Genomic DNA, 16847 nt, shown 5'->3' with positions numbered 1-16847 from the left:
TATTTATTTTATGTAACAACTGCATGTTGCAATCATTTGCAAAATCAGGGTGCCACCACGCATCTTGCAAGAAAGACTGGTTGCATGGTTCTATTGCCACCATACATAAACTCCATTGAGTAAGTGGGCCAATGGCACTTGATTACAAGCTAGATTGCAATTAAATTGTTGGAATTATTCTCACCTATCATAAACTCAGCAAGCATGTCTTCAAGCAATGAAGAATCTCATTATGGTTATGTCTCTCTATTTGAGGAATCAGAAGACAATGGAAGTAATGCATTGCTTGATCATGGAATGAGCATTCAGTATGGGCAACATACTAAAACTTTAGGGTCTACCTGCACAAAGGCACCAGTAAGGGGGCCAAAAATTTGCTAAAATAACACATAATCAAGAAGAATACTCCCTGATAGATCTTTGAAAGTCAACAGGACAAATTCCATGTCTAGGAGCCCATTTGTGGAGCAGCCTCAATTTCCGAGAGGATCTTGGGTCTTCTTCCCCTTCAAAGAGGTTGCCAAACAGCAATCTTCCACTTGAGCATGATGTTGAAGAGAAGATCATCAAGCAAACAATCAACTCAATAGGCGGGGAATAGTGTAGCCATCATGATATGACCGAATCAAGCAATGGAACATTGAGCCTTAGAGAGCGAGCATTAGCACCATAATTAGGAGGCGCCTCAGCCTACTAAGCTGATAGGCTGAGCCCCCACACTTACTTGAGCTTAAAGTATGGCAATTGAATGCATCATAATGCTGTCCTCCCCGCCAATTTTGAGGGTTGAAGAAATTAACAAGATAATAACAGCTTACAAATGGATATACCACTGATCTGAATGTGTGGATTCTCGAGTCTACTTACTGTGAACCACACCCTGAGTCCCTAATGACACACCTTCACAATGCCCTTACAGATGCACCGTGCCTTCTTTGAACCTTGTCTACTAAGGTTTCCAAGCCCAAGGGGGGCATAGGAGCCCTGATTCGTGCTGTAGTGTCTACAAAAGCCAAGTCGGCCAAAGATCGCTCTCTCAGTGCTTCTGTCAACTCAAAACGGTCCACTAGCTGTGATTGTCTAAGTGAGCTTTTTGCATGAATTTCAAGATTTGGTTTTTGAATGAATTTCAAGATTTGGTTTTTGAGTTTCAAGATTTGGTTTTTGAATTTCAAGACATGTCGTCGATTGAATGAATTTCAAATCTAAAAGCAATGATTTGGTTTTTCTTACCCTTAGCCATTAAATGACCAAGTAAGGACCAAAGGATTAGAAAATACACATTTGTCCCAGACTACTCAAGTTCGTGTATAGCAACAAAATGAAGGGTCTTCCAACAAGAGATATTATAATCCAAACCTTCATATAACCATTTTTTTATAGAAAGGTAAAACTAATAACTACCTTCAATTATTTTTTATAGAAAGCTTATTTTTTTTATAGAAAGCTAATGCTACCTTGAAATAAGAGTCTATCCTCTGCAGCAAAACATGTCTACACACACACACACACACACACACACACACACACACACACACACACACACACACACACACACACACACACACACACACACACACACACACACACACACACACACACACACACACACACACACACACACACACACACACACACACACACACACACACACACACACACACACACACACACACACACACACACACACACACACACACACACACACACACACACACACACACACACACACACACACACACACACACACACACACACACACACACACTCGTATCCTAGCCTATGTGCCTGTCCCACCTAAAATGGTTATATGATCACAATGTGCAAAAAAGGCAAGTTGGCAGCCCCCCCATCCTCTGCATGCACACAAATGATGGTAGGAAGCATATGTAAAGGACAAGATCCTTAGTAAGTTCACATGTACACCTCCCTTGTGATCTGCGTGTGCGTGGTTGACTTGACTGATTTGCAATCTTGAGGATGATGACTTGCGGCTTGATGAACCAATGCTTTAGGATCTTGAGTGAGAGAGAAATACATACACAAAGAGAGAGAGAGAGAGAGAGAGAGAGAGAGAGAGAGAGAGAGAGAGAGAGAGAGAGAGAGAGAGAGAGAGAGAGAGAGAGAGAGAGAGAGAGAGAGAGAGAGAGAGAGAGAGAGAGAGAGAGTGTGTGTGTGTGTCTCTTGGCTTGAATTAGTCAAGGTTTGAGAGAGAGAGAGAGAGGGGGGGAGAACAAAGCTTTGTGAGAGCGAGAGTAAGACATTGAAAAATCAAGAGTTCATGTTGAAAGATGTCGTCTTTGGCAAGGCAACGTTCTTAAGTAGGATTATACCAGGTTCTTGCTACTAAGGTAGTTGGCAGTGACTCTGGAGATTGTATTACTAGGCCTGGAGGGTCGTACTAATGCATATGTAAAATGTCCTAGCAAACAGCCCAAATGTCCTTCTGTGCCATTTTTATTACATCTCTCATGCAAGTCTCTCACTCACTCTAATGATGTTTTAGAGTTATTGAGCCATCACTACTAAATGTTCTCTATGATGTGTCATAAATGGACAGTCCTTCTGTGGCTCTTAAATTTTGATGATTCTACTAATTCATTAATTAGTCTTCTCAAGTTATAATGACGGCCACCCACTACAACTTTTATGTTATTCAAATCCTCTCAAGACTTCCTCTATGATGCCCTTGTTCCTTTGCACTTTCCTTAATTCAAGAGTTTTTGCCTTCTCTTTAACAAGTCCACATTGTAAGCTCAATATAGAGTTGTCTTATTTTTCATCAATTTTCAACCCAATAGAGAGCACAACATGTCAAGTTTTGCCATTTTGTCATGGAAAATAGATGGTGATTACATAGAGCACATTGTTTCATTAAGAAATGGAGAGCTTGTTCTGAGGGAGAACTACCATGAAAATATATTGCCTCCAACACAAAAATTTCAAGGGTTGCAAGCCGTCATAGAGTATGAAGGTGGAGCAAACAAGGTCAATATATCTCCAAGATGGAATCATGAAGGACATGCACACTACATGATTAGTAGCACACTATCAAACACCTACTCCATCACGCAATCAAATGATTGTGTGTATGTATCTGATAGTATTGAGTCAATAAAAGGTGGTATTGGTAGCAAGTCAACTCCAGTGTATCTTGATATACCCTCAAATAATAGCAAGGATGTTGACCAAGTGATAATGTCAAAAGCTAATGGAGCCGCAAGAGAGACACTAAGGAAAAGGGGATTCTATTGCAAGAAAATCTATCTTGTAACATCACAAAGCTTTTATTTCATTCTTTTGATGACCAAAACCAGGAAAACAACAAATCTTCACGTAGCATCATAGTAGATATCTCCCATGAATTTGATAGAATCAACCATAATCTTCAACATGTTCATAGAATCCATCAATAGAACAAAGAACACAAAAGAATAAACCACTTTAAATGGAAATTAATCACATAGTATTCATCTTCAATATCTTCATAGTTTTCTCTCTTGATCTCTTATAGTAAATACATTGTTTTGATAGAATTGGCTATCTCTGACTCTCTCTCTCTCTATCAATAGTACATTATCTCCTCACTACAATGCTCAGGAATGGCACTTAATAATCCTTATTAGGTCATGGATGCACCTCCCAAGAGGTATGGGAGGTATGAAAGGGCACCAGAGCCACTACAGTGTCTCTTCATAGCTCACTACTGTCAATGTCACTTCAGTCTTCAGCAACTGCTTCTTCCATTTGTTTTAGCTCTTTTGAACTTAGATTAATCCTTTCCAAAAGTTAGAAAACTTTCCCAAAGTCACACATACATTTTACAAAAACACTTACCGAAGATCTACAAAACAGAACAGAACAGGAATGAAGCAGAGACAGAGGCTCTATAAAAGGTCTACAGAGGGTTACAAAAGGTCATAAGAGAACAACAGATCCTCATAACTCATAGTAAAACCATTCTAAACTATCAAAAACTATTTAATAAGATTTCAAAAGACCTCAACCTTCATCAATCATCAATCCATGCTTCATACAGAAGAAAATTAGAACAAAACAGAAGCTAAATAGAAGGTATCAAAACCAATCAAAACCTCAACAAAATCTACCAGAACATCACAGAGCTTCATATTTTCACTAAGAATCATCATGAGCTTCCAAAACATAATCAATATCATCCAAAACACTCTCAAACACTTCTAAAAACAACCAATCATAATTCAAAATCCATAAAAAATCAACCATTTAGACCTCAAAAACAACAAAAATCAGTTAAAAATTCAATCTTTTTCCACTCTCAACATATCCCCACACTTAGAAAGGAAGCATCCTCGTGACCTAAGGAAAAGAAGAATGCAAGTTCAGTAAAGAGCTCAATTTGATCTTCTTTAGTATCTTCAATAATCACCCCAAGCACGACCCCAACTTATCACCTATATTTAGGAAAGAATACTACTAAAGGAAAACATCGTTATTCATTAACACATCTTATAATCAATAAAAAGTCATAACAAACTAATACATCGCAAACACAAACACAACCACATGAATGGCATCTCCAAAAAATATATAATTAAAAAGCATAGAAGATGCATTCAGGGGTATCAGTGAAGATGATCCCTCTTAAAAGCTTGATGATTACGAAAGTGATCCATCGATAAAGACTCATCTACAAAAGATTTTGGAGGATTCTGAAAGAATTGAAAGCAGCACATCCATTCTAGCAAAACAAGGTATTTGCTAGGTAAACAAAGGGCATGAAGGCATAGGACATCCAACTGTTGAAAATCAATGTTCACATTGACATTCATACAAAGATTTGGAATGGCCTTTTGATCATTATGGGAATGCCTATGCATATATGCTAGGTACCAAGAAAAATGGGCTGTCAATCTCACTAAAGGATCAAGAGATTGTGAATATTGTTGGAAAAAATGGAGGTAATTTTGGTACGCTTGACTAGCAGTTGTCCAGTCTCCTTGAATTAATGGCCAATTAATCTGTGGTTCCGTGAGAGAATCAGTTGAGCTCCATCCTCTTCTTCTTGGAATTTTCTTATCAAAATCTTCATACCCACTAACCAATTGAGGGGGTTGAGAAATACAAGTGGTAGGAGATGGAAGAGGAACGAGTAAAAGAGGATGAAGAGATGGGTAGGGAAAAATTATAAAATGAGGAATAAACTAAAGAAGGATTAGCTAAAAATTTAGGCGAGTCTGTTAGGAAAGGTGTTAATTGATAAGCATGAAAAGTAGAAGGTATATGGATAGATGGGGAAGGACAAGGCGAAGAATGGAAAAAGACTCGATCTTCAATGAAAGAACAATAGGTAAAGATTGGAATTTGAGAAAAACCCTGAGGTTGGAACAGGAGAGGTAAGATGGCTGCTGAGTTGGATTGATAAAGGGAAAAATAAGCATTATAGTGATGGGCCATTTGTTGATAATACAATAAGCTAGGAACAAAGAGACCTAAAACAGATCGTCGATTGGCAGGCATCAAAGAAGGATGAATCAAATGGATGGTTCTTGGAAAGATAAGCTAAAAGATCCACCCTCAGTTGGTTAGTATTCTGCACATGAGTAGAGGCTATATTATGTCATTGGTTCAGGACTACATAATCAATCATTGAATGCCATAAAGTGTCAGGGCAAGTAGCCACTTTAGAAGAATAGCACTGGAACATTTTATCTATCCTCAACCCCAAATGGTCGACATACAAGGCAACTTGCAAAACCACATCCCGTACATACCAAGTCAGATCTACATCATCTGAAATTAATAGATCACCTTGTAGATACATATAAGACAGCAACATGGTATCCATCATCACAGAATCTTCAAAGACCATATGGACAACTTCTGTCAGCAAATCAGAAGACCAAGCTTCACTCCAACCATCCTCTCTGGAAGAAGGAGATCCATCGTTGAGAGCTTAATATAGAAGCCAACTTCTGCAGTTGATAGTGGACAAAAAAGGAATGGTCGGGAGGAACATATTCCTGAAATTGCTCAAATGTAGACCATAGTAACTCCATCCTATACTGCAATCTTTCCACTTTATCTTGAAACGACAGACATAATGTGGCTTGTCTTTGGAGAACTGCCAAGTCCTGTTGAGATATGGAAGGAATCATGGGGACACTGGGACTTGGAGGGATGGACTATGACTGCGCAAGTTGGTCCTTCAACTATTTAATTTGGGAAGCTTGGGATTCCATTGTATTGTGAGCACTCTACAAAGCTGACAGTTTTGTATCCAAAAGAGTCTTAAACTCTTGAGCTTCTTTGGACATTTTCTCTTTCTCTTCCAAAACTCCAGTGACCTCTGATTGAGCTTCTACTAACTGAGTTTTCAAAGAAGATATTTCTTCTCTTTGGGTTTCAATCATTTGTGTCTGCTACTCCATCTGCTTAAACAGATCGGCAAGAGTGTCTTTAGCGAGGCTAGCTCTGTGGTTGGCTTATGCATCTGGTCTTTCGATTGCATCAATTATTCAAGAAGCATATAACTGTTGAACACAAGCTGTCTCACTGAGAGTTCAATAGAACTCTAGATGTTGTTACAAAGGAAAGGAATGGCACCCCCTATCACTAAGCTATTCAGCGAAGAAACTGATATATCCAAATAACCCTCTCCATGTGCCCTGAATAAGTTGTTGCATGTGAGGTAGGCAGGGAGGTCACTTCCAAAGGTAGTAGGAATTGACACTCTGAAGGAATGACTAGTGGAATTTTCTCTGCTATGTGCTTCCGCTGAATGACCAATGAAGGAGGGAGTCATTATCCTCTATGTCAATGGGTTCTAAGCTTCCATCAGCCTTGTACTTGACCTTCCAAACCCACTTGGTGCCAATAATCTTCCTTTTTTATAGCCGATCCACCAACTCCCAAGTATCATTCTTCATTATGCCATCATGCTTAGCTTGCATAGTTGCTCTCCATGCTGGATCGACAAGTGCTTCTTCCAAGTTTTTTGGCTCCTTTACTTCTCTCATAATCTCAACATTTAAGGCCATATTGACTATGTGAATAGAAACTTGTTTTTGCTTCTCTATTCTCAGAGATCTCATGGTCTATATGCCTTTTCCTCAACAGTGGTAGGCATAGAGTCCAAACGGCCCAACCACAAGCTCACGAACCCCCCCCCCCCCACCACCCATCTTCGTTATCAAAAGCTCTTGTTCTGTTAAACCTCGACCACATGTCAGCCTTACGCCCTCCTATGAACGAAAATCCTTCCTAGCACTGGCCATTGACCTCGCTGAGGACATTGGGGATGACATGGTGGATTGTATTAAACAACTAGATGACACTTTTGTGTCACTCGTGCTAAGCTACAACCGCTTGGACCTAGGTCTATTAGAAGAACCCTTTGCAACAGAAGTACAAAATATGCATTGCCTGAAGGTGGAGGGGGAGGAACTGGATCAGATGGAGGAGGAGGTAAAACACCCTTCTTAAGTCGTGAATATGTCAAGAAAGCATATAAATATGAACCATAGGTTACATTGGTAATATTCCCTCTAGTCACCTTGACAAAATGCTGGTCCATCTTCATAAGAAGGTAAGTACTCCAGTCAATGGCAACCCCTTTTAAAACCATCCTGGAAGTTGTGAAGAGCTCCTTGGACAAATAGTGAGATGGTGTCTTAGCAAGCATGAACCTGTCCTGGAGAAATTGGCAGACTAGCTTCCAAAGAGGATCAGTGATCATTGAGAAAGGCACTCCTGACGTGTTAATCACCTTCTTGACATCAAGGACCTCTTTAGTCTACTTTCGTAACAACCTGAGGATCTCCTCATTTGAGAATAACTGTCTGGTTGTGACAAAGGGTTCTCCTTTGTAGGGAAGAGACAAAACCTTTCCTAACCCTCTAGGTGTCAGGACCATGGAAGTACCACAAACCAAGCCTGATTTCTTACTGTATGATGTGAGAAACTCATCACAAAGGGCTGGATCGTCTGGAATCCGAGGAAGTGAAGCAGCCACAAAAGATGCAAGGCCAGCTTTCGCAATAGGCTCAAAAGTCAGTAGGGAAGAATAATCCATTGCTTGAGGTTTGTTGGTGCGATCATCAAGGCGGGAATCTTCTCAATCTTCGCCGGGTCTATTGCAATCCCTTGTGCAGAGACAATATGGCCCAAAAGAACTCTTGATGAGATGCCAAAGACACATTTGTTGGGGTTGAGAGAAATCCCATACTCTCAGCATCTATCAAAACACTGCTCTAGGTGTCCCCAATGCTCACAAATTAAGCTATAGACACAGAAGTCATCAAGATACACCTCAATGAAATCATGCAGATGATTCTGGAAGGCAGCCATCATTACTCATTGGAAGGTAGAAGGAGCATTACATAGCCCAAACGGCATCACTCTATAGGCATAGATTCCCCATTCTGTGGTGAAGGTTTTTTTGGATTGGTCCTCCTTTGCAATTTGGACTTGGTTATATCCGCTGAATCCATCCAAGAGGAAATGGGACTGCATTTGGTGGGTATACCATTCCTGGCATGGAAGGGGGTAAAACTCCTCTTCCCGGAGTCATTGACAACCTTGCTTCAACTTCGTCATACAATCTTGCACCTTCCACTGCAGCTTGCAGATTGACTGGTCTTCTCAATTCCATGAACTTGCAAACTTCTAGTTGTAGGCCTCTGAGGAACACTCCTTTCTGGATACCTTCGTCCAAATGATGGTTGGTCCATCTCTTTAGGATGGATTCCATTCATGAGACATAAGCTTCTACTCTTTCTCCAGAGGATTGACTTAGGTTTATGAACTCCTCTCGCATTCGGTCTTCAAAACCTTCACGCCTGAATTTAGTGAGGAAGGCCAACTTTAGGTCATCCCATGTGCCAAAAGTTCCTGCTGCTTGTCTCTCATACCATTGAAACGCTGCGCCCTTGAAGATCGAGTTCTGTCATTATTAGCCACACATGCTACCATAAATGCTGCTACATGAAGATCGAGGTCTTCATTGTACTCTCCCTTAAAAATTGGTAACGGGACTACATTTGCTGGCCTATTATCAATATTTCTAAGACGAATCTAACTAGGAAGGGGACATTGAGTCGCCATGGGGACTTTTGTAAAGAGTGCTTTTAGGGCGTCAAAGGAGGCTTCTGCTTTCTGCAAGCTCGTTCTCAGCCTTGATTCTTGCCTTCTCTCTTCTCACGTACCTCTAGACTCATTCTAACGCTTGCCTCTTAATTGTGTCATTCATCAGGGGGTTGGCTCCAACCAGTTGGTCTGTACTCACATAATAGAATCAGAGAGGGGCTTCAGTCTCTGGAGGATCCTCTGGCCAACATCTCTTCTACTTCCTTCTTTTCAACATCTCTGAATTCGGCTTTCAAACCACTACAAAGGGGGAGATATTCCGTTCTGAAAGTATCAAAACTCATTCTTCTTAGGATCGTTGTTGTGCCGTCATCATAATAATGCCAACTTCTAATGGTTTCAATAGTGTATGTTGTAAAGAACACTTTGTCTACCAACTTCCAATGGGTTGCTAATTGGACAAACAGAAGGTCGTTAGTGCACCAAGCATTCCACGTATCTTGCTATTGGGCATCCATGAACAAATTCCAAATCTTTTCCTTTTTATTTTCGTGAACCTCCATTGACCACGACTCCTGAAGCTTCTTCACGATCTCCCACTTGATGATGTCTAGAAACTTCTCAATGAATGCCAAATCTTCCATGGATGGTCATTCTCTCTGTTTCTTCTCTTCAATTTGTTCCCAAACAATTTGCCACCAAGATTGATGGGACTTGAAATGGGCCGGCACTAGCTATAGCACTAGCCGGACCTCATGCTCATGATACACAAACACCCTCACGGCCTCGCGGACCAGGAGCGTCAATCTAATGCTAAAGGACAAACTGCCCTAAAGCTTAATCTATACATTTATAGTTTATAGTCCAACGTTTCTCTTTTTATAAGCTCCTCAAAGGGAGAACCCATACATATTGGCAATGCCACGATCACACACATATGGAGGTAACCTCTGTTGAGATATCGAGCTCCACTCGTGATATGCCAGGGTGACCGTTGTGCATTTATGTCACCGACTTGTCAGTTGTAGACGCGGTTGGTACACCGCCCATGAATAATAGCTAGATGACAACTATCCTTATCTACTCTAGTTTGTGGCTTGGTTAGTATGCCACCTTAGTTAGTTGAGTTTGGTTTGAGACCCATATATAGGGTTCTTCTATTTCTTTGTATGAGAGTTCTTTTTGGCTTACACAACTAAGAAGAGGAAAACTGTTTTCAGCCTCCACCCTTGTGTGTATTCCCCCATTGTGCAAGCAAGAAAGCTACAAGTGAGACTCCTTCCTTCTCTCCCACTATCTTGACATGGTATCAGAGCCTTGTTCGTGGTAAGGAGCTCAAGAAGGCAAGCCAAGCTCGCGGTGTTCTGGTAAGAGGAGCAGTGTTGCTTTCATTTTCTGTTTTGGGAGCAGATCTCTGCAGGTAGCACAGCCGGAAATTGCAAGAGTGCATTGTCTCAGGTTGAGACGCCCGCAAGAGGGCAGTATATGCTGCGGGAAAGGGATTTAGCCCTTGGCAACCCTGTTTTTTATATTTGAGGCCATTTCGAGGCCTGTTTTGGAGACGGAAGTTTTCTGCACAGAGACATTGGGAGTTACAGAATCATCCTTGTTGCCTGTTGATGCAAAATCGTCACTAGGGAGTGACTGTGTGGTCAAATACCACTTTTGTCAGTTTTGCAGATAAGCCCTTGTGAGGCTGAAGCTGTGTTCTTTGCAGTGACAGAACTTTTTGCAGTGTTCTGTAATGGCGTCTGATTCTCTCTCACAGATTGTCACTGAAAAGCTTGACAAGAACAACTTCCAAGCATGGAAGTTTAGAATGACGAATTTCCTTATGGGAAAAGGATATTGGGAATTTGTTGCAGGAAATGAAGAAGAACCAGTTCTTCCTGATGTTCCCAATCAACAGCAAATGCAGGCATTTAAAGCATGGCATGAGAGAGCCAGGAAAGTTATGTACTGGCTGTCTATCAATATTTCAGACTCTATGATTGTGCATATTTAGGATGCAAGTACGCCAAAGGAGGCATGGGATACTTTGTAAAAAATGTATAGCACAAATACGCAAGCCAGGAAAATCCAGCTCAAGCAAGAGTTGCATAATGTGCAAAGAGAAAATATGAGCATCAATGACTACCACATGAAGTGAAGAAGATTGCAAATGCACTTGCTTCCATTGGGTCGCCAGTGGAAGATGATGATTTAGTTTCTGTGACCTTGAATGGTCTAGGAAAGGATTATGCACAGTTTCGGACATCCATTTCAGTTCGTGAAAGATTTCCTGATTTTGAAGAGTTGATTGCTCTTCTAATTTCTGAGGAGCAGAGAAATGGTGGTGCATCTTCTTCAGGAGGAACTTCAAAAGAAGCTGTCTTCTACTCAAATGCTCGAAGAGGTAGAGGCAGAGGTAGAGGAGGCTGATTTGGAGGCCGTGGTAGAAATCAGAATATGCAGGAAACTCAAGAAAACCAGTCCTATGGAGGAGGACGTGGTAACTCTAGAGGCAGGGGAGCCAAAGAGGTCGTGGTGGATGGTAAAGAGGCCAAAATGCAAACAGTAATGTTGAATGCTACTACTGTGGTAAAATGGGTCATATGGCTAAAGACTGCTATAAAAAGCAGAATGACATCATGAATGGAAAACTGCAACAAGGAAATTATGCATCTTCTAGTAGACAGGGTGATGACAGAAATGAGCATTTGTTTATGGTGCAGCACATGAATAATTATGTGACAAGTGCAGAAGAAAGCAACGATGTATGGTATGTTGACTCAGGTGCATCAAACCACATGACAGGTCATGCAGAATGGATGGAGGATGCAAGGAAAATGGAAAAACCAGGATTTGTGGAGACTGGTGATGATACTGCACATCCAATTGTGCAGATTAGAAAAATTCCCTTGTCTATGCAGGATGGGAAAAGAAATACATGTCCGATGTATTTCATGTCCCGAATATCACCAAGAATCTGGCTTCTGTTGGTCAAATGGTTGAGCAGGGCTTGCAGATCAGATTTAATCCTCATGGATGCTTTGTTGAGGATATGAAAAATAAGGGTCGCTTGATAGCAAAAGGAAAGAAGAAGGGCAGAATGTTTACGTTGGATGCAGACATGTCTGAATTGAGTGCAGCAATGTTTGCACATGGGACCGGTGTAGCTGCAGATATTGATATCTGGCATAAACGCATTGGTCATGTTAATGTACAACGACTTAAATCAATGCAGGCCCAAAATATTGTTGCAGGATTGCCTAAATTCAAGGTTACAGAAATGCATAAGGTATGTGAAGCCTGTCAGTTTGGAAAACAGGCAAGGAAACCATTTCCTAGACATGTTCAAGAGAGTAAGAAGCCATTGGAATTAATCCACTCTGATATGTGGACTACTAAAGCTGCATCTCTTGGAGGCTGTCATTATTTTGTCACTTTTATTGATGACTATAGCAAAAAAGTTTGGGTGTATTTTATGAAAAAGAAAAGTGAAGTTTTTGGGCATTTCAAAACTCTTAAAGCTATGGTTGAAAAAGAAACAGGTCTGTAAATAAAATGCCTAAGGTCAGATGGAGGGGGAGAGTACCTCTCAAATGAGTTTGCAAGGTTCTTGCAGGAGCATGGCATAAAGCAGCAATATTCATGCAGTCATACCCCACAACAAAATGGAATTGCAGAAAGGAAAAACAGGCATATTGGAGAGGTATCTCGTGCCATGCTCAATGAAAAAGACCTGCCAGATTTTTATTGGGCTGAAGCAATTGCTACAGCAGTCTATATAATGAACAGGACTCCCACTGCAGCAATACATGGGATGACTCCAGAGGAGAGGTATACTGGTAGGAAACCAGATATTTCTCATTTGAAAATTTTTTGTTGCATTGCCTATGTACATGTGCCAGATGAGTTGAGATCCAAGTTGGATCCAAAAGCTGAGAAGTGCATCTTTATTGGTTATTCTCTGCAGCAAAAAGGGTATAGATGCTATAACCCTTCTACTCATAAGTTTACAGTGAGCAGAGATGTTGTTTTTTATGAGATGAGTAGCTGGTATAAACCAGTAAGTGTGATTGATGATGTAGATGTACAAAATGGTAATGCTGCACAGAATTCACAGCAGCAGTCACAAAATATTAGTGGACCTGGAGCGTCCTCTAGCAGTGGTTCACATTCTTCGCCATGGACAGGCAGATTGAGATCAGGAGAATCTTCTCAAAGCAATGCAGATAGTGGTATGCAGGTATCACGAAAAGGAAAAGAGAAGGTAGATCAGCCCATGTTTGATGTGAATGCAGGTCACTCTTTTGTGGATGGTGAATCCAGTGGCTCAGAAGAGAGCATTGATGATGAGTTGGGTATTCCTTCTATTGTTACACCTGGAGTAAGGAAGACCAGGGATGTTTTGAGAGCACCTGGGAGTGAACCTATTTTGCGCAGGTCTATGAGAGCTAGGTATCTTGTGGATAGGCTAAAATATGATGGATTTACAGCCATTCACTATGCATATATGGTCAAAGTGATACATGAACCAGAACCCACTTCTTTTGAGCAAGCCATGGGAAAAGAAAAATGGGAGAAAGCCATGGATAAAGAAATGGATGCCTTGGAAGCAAATGCTACATGGGAGTTAGTACCTTTACCTAAAGGTAAGAATGCAATTGGCTGTAAGTGGGTTTATAAGGTGAAGCACAATGCAGATGGTTCTGTGAACAGATACAAGGCCAGATTAGTAGTCAAGGGGTATGCACAAACATATGGCATTGACTATGAAGAAACATTCAGTCCGGTTGCAAGGATGGCAACCGTAAGAGCAGTCATTGCTATGGCTGCATCAAAGGGATGGTCTTTACATCAGATGGATGTAAAGAATGCCTTCTTGCATGGTGATTTGCAAGAAGAGGTCTATATGGAGCAGCCACCAGGTTATGTGCATCCTGTTCATCCTGAGTTTGTTTGCAGGTTGAAGAAAGCCTTGTATGGCTTGAAGCAAGCACCTAGAGCATGGTCTGACAAGATAGGATAGTATCTTGTCACTATTGGCTTTCAGATTTCCAAGGCAGATTTCTCACTTTATGTGAGAAAAACAGAGAAAGGTATTATGCTACTTGTAATTTATGTTGATGATTTGATTATGACAGGTGACAGTGATGAAGATATCCTTCATGTGAAAATGCTATTGAAGCAAAAGTTTGAGATGAAGGATTTGGGAGAGCTGTGTTATTTCTTGGGCATTGAGGTGATTAGATCACCAAGTGGGATACAGCTCTTGCAGAGGCAGTATGGATTGGACATGCTGTCCAAATATGGGATGATAGGCTGTAAGGCTATTTCAGTTTCTTTGGAGCAGAATGTAAAGTTGAGCGCAGATGCAGGTGAGCTTCTGGAAGACCCTACTATGTACAGACTCATAGTAGGAAGTTTGATTTATATGACTATTACCAGGCTAGATTTGAGCTATGCTGTTGGATTGGTAAGTCAGTTTATGCAGGCTCCAAGGAAACCGCATTTGGATGCGGCTAGACGCATACTCAGGTATGTGAAGTCCACATTACAGTATTGACTATTTTATGAGATTGGGGTTCGGATACAGTTACATGGATACACTGATGCTGATTGGGCTGGTAGTATTTCTGATAGACGATCTACCAGTGGATATGTGTTCTCTTTTGGGAGTGCTGCAGTCACTTGGAGCAGCAAGAAACAGCCTACAGTTGCCTTGTCGAGCACAGAGGCCGAGTACAGGGGTGCAGCAATGGCTGTATGTGAGGTAGCTTGGTTGCATAAGCTACTTTATGATATGCATCAGTCTACAGATGGGCCAGTTGTCATTTATTATGACAACATGAGCAGTATACACTTGGCAAATAACCCAGTCTATCATGCTAGAACCAAGCACATTGAGGTGCATTATCACTATGTGCGGGAGAGGGTTTTATAGGTCTTATTGATTAGTTTATGTCAGCACAGAGGATCAGGTAGCTGACATATTCACGAAGGCATTGGGCGCAGAGAAGCTGCGCAAGTTCAGAGACGTGCTTGGTGTGCATGAATTGGGATTGAGCTCGAGGGGGAGTGTTGAGATATCGAGCTCCACTCGTGATATGCCAGGGTGACCGTTGTGCATTTATGTCACCGACTTGTCAGTTGTAGACGTGGTTGGTACACCGCCCATGAATAATAGCTAGATGACAGCTATCCTTATCTACTCTAGTTTGTGGCTTGGTTAGTATGCCACCTTAGTTAGTTGAGTTTGGTTTGAGACCCATATATAGGGTTCTTCTATTTCTTTGTATGAGAGTTCTTTTTGGCTTACACAACTAAGAAGAGGAAAACTGTTTTCAGCCTCCACCCTTGTGTGTATTCCCCCATTGTGCAAGCAAGAAAGCTACAAGTGAGACTCCTTCCTTCTCTCCCACTATCTTGACAATCTCTCGGTAGAAACAAACACCGCGGCCCCTCTGCAGCTCTCCTACATCACAGGGATTAGCCCCTTGATGCGCTACTAAACATATAACACAAATGAACACAAACTTTTCTCTTTTATATTTCTCGTATTTCGAGGAGATATACCATGTGTCCTTACTTAATAGACCTTTAGGAAACCGACCCTCTATCCTACGGCAAGGGATAACCTCACACTCTCAATCGTGGGTCAAAGTCCTAAGAAAACAATTGCTATGCAGTCCAGGAGATTTTCCTTTGATACCATGAACCATGCATAGTGCATAATGTGAATCGTTTAGTGCACAAACAATAGAAAATTAGCATTGTGCATCGTGCGAAACCAATCTTTTCATGATTTCCATGCTAATGTTTATGTAATGAAACGAGGAGAGACACCGAGCCTTACGCTCATGCTGCCTTTTCCTTTATTTTAAAATAACGTCCTAAAGGCATGATGTAACACATAAATCAGATTTAAATTTATATTTTGATAATCAAACTCCCCTCTCACCCTACCGTTTAATGTTTTGCAATCGTTGATAGAGGTGAATGCGTGATTTTATGTGTATTTCTTTATAGAGAAGCGATAAACACGGACAGAAACATAGAAACGAGGGTAAACCGAGGCCAACCTCGTGCTCTACCTTCATTATACATTGCACAAACACACGTAATTTTCTAGAATTTTCTTTTTATCGTTTTCTAATTTTCTCCCATTTAAAATCCAGTTTTTGGTATTTTTCCTCTATTTTCTTCAATAAAAAATGACAAAAAACTAAGATTGATTGTGGGTTGTGGCCCTTACGTTTCTTGATAGAAAAATTTCAGGTTTTATTGATGTTATATCTCATATTTCCCCTTTATTTTGCAAAAAAATCTCTATTTTATCCCTTAAATGCATGTTTTACGGATTTTATACCATTAATTTCAGTCATATCACTTATGATTTTCTAATTTTCAGAGCATCAACTGATAAAACTCATAGAAAACAACATCATGATGCATAATCAACTCATTTTTTCTTCATAAAATTTGAATTACTGCTTAGGCTTCATGCCTCGGGATCTCGGTTTTGGTGCGGGACCGTGGGTCACGGGATTGCGGGTCAGCCCTTATTCAATGTCCAGCATCTTCACAATCAGCAATCTTCATGTCTTCATTGATCCGGAAGCAATCCGGTCTCATCCGGACAAGCTTTCCTTCACCATTCTTCATTTTCCTCTTGCACACAAGAACAGCCCCTTAAGGGAGAGAGAGGGAGGAGAGAGAAAGACTAGAATCAGAATTCTTCGTTCAGGCCACCATTGTACGAGTGAAGGACGGCGATATGCTCGGCCCACAGGGGG

This window comes from Lygodium microphyllum, chromosome 24 (genome assembly GCF_053477565.2).
Source record: "Lygodium microphyllum isolate KBCC chromosome 24, Lygodium_microphyllum_v1.1.10, whole genome shotgun sequence".
In the NCBI taxonomy this organism is placed as follows: Eukaryota; Viridiplantae; Streptophyta; class Polypodiopsida; order Schizaeales; family Lygodiaceae; genus Lygodium; species Lygodium microphyllum.
The sequence above is the reverse complement of the archived record's forward strand: the minus strand, read 5'-3'. Positions refer to the sequence as shown.